General features: G+C 41.8%; 1 pseudogene; it reads left to right on the top strand.

Annotated features, from left to right (window-relative positions):
• Positions 1–342: 342 nt before the first annotated feature.
• LOC114886027 lies at positions 343–1602 on the top strand (annotated as a pseudogene).
• The last annotated feature ends 3592 nt before the right edge of the window (positions 1603–5194 follow it).

The raw sequence follows: 5194 nt of genomic DNA, 5'->3' as shown, positions 1-5194 counted from the left end.
ATAAAGAACTAAAACTGTAAAACTCTTAGAAGAAAATATAGGGGCAAACCCTCACGACCTTAGATTTGGCAATGGTTTCTTAAACATGAAACCAAAAGTACAGGCAACAAAATTAGATAAATTGAACTTCACTAAAATGAAAGATTTCTGTGTATCAAAAGTACACTATCAGGAGTCACTGTCGTCTCTCGGTCTCCCGTTGGCCTGCCGCTGCCTGGCGGCCCCAACGAGGTCAGCAGAGGCGCCCCCGTTACCTCCCGCTGCCCCCGGGGCGCTGCCGGCCCTCTGCGACCCCAGCCGCCTGGCGCACCAGCTTTTGGTGCTGTTGCTTCCTTGGTTTCGGCAGCTATTTTTGCTATGATAATCCTGCTGCCCTTCAGACTCAGGTTAAACGGGATATTCAGGTGAATACCACGAAATTCATGATGCCGTATGCCTGGTATTCTTGGCCCAATGTAGTTTTGTGTTTCTTTGGTGGCTTTTTGATAGACTGCGTATCTGGAATACGATGGGGCGCCGTTATGTTTAGCTGCTTTGTTTGCGTTGGACAGGTTGTTTTTGCTCTGGGTGGAATATTTCACGCTTTTTGGCTGATGGAATTTGGAAGGTTTGTGTTTGGGATTGGTGGGGAGTCCTTAGCAGTTGCCCAGAATACATATGCTGTGAGTTGGTTTAAAGGCAAAGAATTAAACTTGGTGTTTGGACTCCAGCTTAGCACGGCTAGAATTGGAAGTACAGTAAACATGAACCCCATGGGATGGCTGTATTCTAAGGCTGAAGCTTTGTTAGGTTCTGCTGGTCACACAACCCTTGGGGTCACACTTATGATCGGGGGTATAACGTGTCTTCTTTCACTAGTCTGTGCCTTGGCCCTCGCTTACTCGGATCAGAGAGCAGAATGAATCCTTCGTAAAGAGCAAGGAAAAACAAGTGAAGTTATCAAGTTAACTGATGTGAAGGACCTCTCCTTCGCCCTGCGGCTCATATCCATCATCTGTGTCGGCTATTATGTTGCTGTGTTCCCGTTCACTGCACTTGGGAAAGTTTTCTTACAGGGGAATTCGGCTTTTCCTCCCAGGTAGCGAGTGCTATTAACAGTATTGTGTATGTAATATCAGCTCCCATGTCCCCCATATTTGGGCTTCTGGTGGATAAAACAGGAAGGAACATCATCTGGGTTCTGTGTGCAGTGGTGACCACTCTTGCTTCCCATATGATGCTGGCCTTCAGGCTGTGGAACCCTTGGATTGCTATGTGTCTCCTGGGACTCTCTACTCATTGCCTGCCTGTGCATTGTGGCCAATGGTGGCGTTTGTAGTTCCCGAACATCAACTGGGAACTGCATACGGCTTCATGCAGTCCATTCAGAATCTTGGGTTGGCAGTCATTTCCATCATTGCTGACAATGATATTGCATACTTGGGGATATCTGCTTTTAGAGGTTTTCTTCATGGCCTGTGTTTCTTTCTCACTTTTATCTGTGGTCTTACTCTACTTGGTGAATCGTGCCCAAGGTGGGAACCTAAATTATTCTGCAAGACAAAGGGAAGAAATAAAACTTTCTCATGCAGAATGAGAAGTTTAAATGACTGTGTCATGAGAATGGGCTGCACACATCATTGGTTTGAAAACGTCCATTTTTTTTTTTAATTTAGAGTTTAGTCGTTAGGAAAAATAATGGTCTGGAAAATTATTATATTTATATTTTGAATACATCTATTTTAAAGAATAACTGTGAGGACCATTTTAGCCTATGTCTTTTGTTTTGCTGAAGAATTCTGCTTTGGAATAGGCTCATCAATGATGAAGTTTAGAAAATTGCATCTGGTACATGCAGGTGATTTTCAGTAAGGACAGTAAATAATGGAAATCTTTGGATCTTGTATTGAGATAATTTTCACAAAGTGTATCTTAGGAATATGGCCTTTGCTTTATCTTAAAGCAAAAAAAAGTTTTTGAGGGGGTAGACAGGATATTTTATATAGAACAGACAATGGCATTTTAATAGGCATTCCCTTTTGTAATAGGGAATATTTGAAAGATATTTTTATGAAGTCTCATTTCCACAAATAGCAGATTGTGTTCTGCTCTCTTTAGTTACCAGAGGTTGCTGAGCAGTGACCCTTTCGAGCTTCTTTATTTCTGTTACTGAGGACCCTAATCCCTAGGGACATTATTTTGTGGTACAAACTTTTTGTATGCTTTTTCTTATAGTCCAATTAATTACTAAAAAACGTCCTGTAAACTATGATAATTGCATATCTACAAGGATAAACAAACATTACAAAAGAAAAAAAAAGGTACACTATCAGAAGAGTGAAAAGACAAACCACGGAATGGGGGAAAGCATTTCCGAAACACATATCTGATAAGAGTTTAATATCCAAAGAACGCCTCGATGACAAAAAGACAATCCCAGTAAAAAATGAGCAAAGGGGCTTCCCTGGTGGTGCAGTGGTTGAGAATCCGCCTGTCAATGCAGTGGACACGGGTTCGAGCCCTGGTCTGGGAAGATTCCACATGCTGCGGAGCAACTAAGCCCATGCGCCACAACTACTGAAGCCCATGAGCCTAGAGCCTGTGCTCCGCAACAAGAGAAGCCACCGTAAAGAGAAGCCTGTGCACCGCAACAAAGAGGCCCCGCTCTCTGCAACTAGAGAAAGCCCGTGTGCAGCAACAAAGACTCAACGCAGCCAAAAATAAAATAAATAAAATTTAAATATGAGCAAAGGACTAAGACATTTTTCCAAAGAAGATACACAAATGAACAAGCACACTGCTGTCTTGAGTCATTACTGAAATGCAACTCAAAACCCCAATGAGATCCCACTTTACACTCACTAGGTGACCGGTCAAAAATATAAACAATAACAAGTATCGACCATAATGTGGAAAAATTGGAACCCTCCTATCATTGCTGATGGGAATGTAAAATCACGCAGCTGCTTTGAAAAACAGTCTGGCAGTTCCTCAAAAAGTTAAACATAGAGTTACCATATGATCCAGCAATTCTATACCTATGTGTATACCTGAGAGAATTCAAAAATATATGTCAAAAAAAAACTTGTACATGAATGTTCACAGCAGCATTATTTATAACATCCAAAAGGTGGAGACAACCCAAATGTCCATCAACTGACGAGTGGATAAACAAAATATGCTATATCCAAACAGTGGATTATTATTTAATCATAAAAAGGAACTGAAGTACTGATACATGCGATAATATGGATGAACCTTGAAAACATCCTGAGTAAAAGAAACCAGACACAAAAATCACATATTTCATTAAAACTTATATGAAATGTGCGGAATAGACAAATCCATAGAGACAAAGTAGATTAGTGCTTTCCAGAAGCTAGAAGAAGGGAATGAAGAGTATTATGGGCTCAGCGTTTCTTTCTGGGGTGATCGAAATGTTTTGAAATAGAAATGTTTTGAATTAGAAGTACAACTTTATGAATATACTAAAACCAAAGAAGTTTACACTTTGAAAGGGTGAATGTTATGATATGTGAATTACACCTCAATTCTTTAAAATCCAAAGTTTGGGGAAAAGATAAACAGCTAAGTGTGAAAGTCAGGAGGTCTCCGTGGCAGCACATAATCTTATCTCCTGAAGCTGGAGGACAGAGAATGCTGAGGAATAGGCCCAGTACTTAGCAGAGTTCCAAAGAAAATTAATTTCTCAATCCACTATGCTAAGGTCAAGGCTGTTGCTGGCAAAGAATGGGACTGTGAGATATGGGATAGGAGTCATCTAAGTTGATGCATTATAAATCCAGAATCCATAGATTCCTCTAAGTCCTCCAAGTATGTGTAGAAGTGGCCCACTCCTCCCTGTTAAGGACAAATGCTTCCCCCTTGCTCAAACTAGAGGTCGAGGCTTCCCTCCTACTCCCAAAGGAGACTCAGCGATTTTTAATCTATAGTTGGTACCCAAGCACTTTGGCATCCTTTTGCCAAAGAAGCAGTATGCAAGAAAGGCATTATCATCCTGTCAAGAATAACTGGCCCTGATCATCATTAGGAGATAAGGCAGGGTGGAATATATTTGGTACCCCGGTGATCCATTTGGGCATCTCTGGGTATTCTTTTGCCCAAATTTGAAGGTAAACCAATAAGCGCAACAGCCATAGCCTGTAAAGGGCATGGTGACCAGGGGCTCAACTAGCTCAGAAGATAAGCCAACTAGACCAGAAGAGATGCAAGTTGAGGATGAGGGCGACATAAAATAAAGAGATGGGAGTGGATGAGTGTCAATTGAGACTCAAGCCCAGCTTACTAATACAGACCTTGGTTTATCCCACTAACTATCCTCTTGTAAGCTTCCCCCACAGAAACGGGTCCAACAGAATGCTGGAGGACCTCCTCCCAGAAGTGATCCTTAAAAAGTGGATTTAAGTAGCATAAGGGGTAGACTGAAGTGGATGCTATAATGTGAAGCCCTGTCCCTTCAGGACTACAGACTTAACTTCTCCCACTACAGAAGTATTGTCAGATAACAGCCCTTAGCCATCAGGCCTTTCTATAAATGCCCTCAGTTAAAGACAGCCTTCTTGCCCAAGGTCACATCCTCTTACCAGGGGCTGCCTGCATTAATGACAGATCAACATGGGGCTATAGCAGCCTGGCCCCCTCAACTTAATGCAGGACAGCTCTGCAGGGCACCCATCCTCTGAGGTTAGTGGTAGCTTTTGCCGAGATTGTATCACAGCTCTCTCCGCCCAATCCTGCTTCCTTCTCTTCTGCCACAGGTGTTGATCTCAAGAGCATTCACTCAATAAACATCCTGTTGGCTGCGGGTCGACAGGCTGTCCTGGCGGACTTGGGCTCCGCAGCCCCCGCTGCCTGCTCCTTGTTTGTGTCCTAAAGATTAGTGTGCCGAGTTGGTCTGTTCATTAAGATTAAACACGTAAACAAGAACCACTTAAAAAAATAATAAATTAAAAAAATTAAAATAAACATCCTGTTGGCAAATTTCTGTCTCAGAGTGTGCTCTCTAGGCAACCTGACCCGCAACATTTATAATTACACCATAATGGAAAACACTACATTTTAAGCTTCTTATCTGTAAGTTAATGTTATTTCAGCTCCTCTTAATTCTGGTAATTTATCTTTTAATAATCCTTGATTAATTTACTATGAAACATCACCAATTGAGAACTTTTCCTACATTATTCAAGTCTCCAAA

The sequence above is a fragment of the Monodon monoceros genome, unplaced genomic scaffold, assembly GCF_005190385.1.
Source record: "Monodon monoceros isolate NGI ecotype Baffin Bay Population unplaced genomic scaffold, NGI_Narwhal_1 Super_Scaffold_6, whole genome shotgun sequence".
Classification (NCBI taxonomy): domain Eukaryota; kingdom Metazoa; phylum Chordata; class Mammalia; order Artiodactyla; family Monodontidae; genus Monodon; species Monodon monoceros.
Note: the sequence above shows the minus strand (reverse complement) of the source record. Positions and strands in the feature narration are given on the sequence as shown.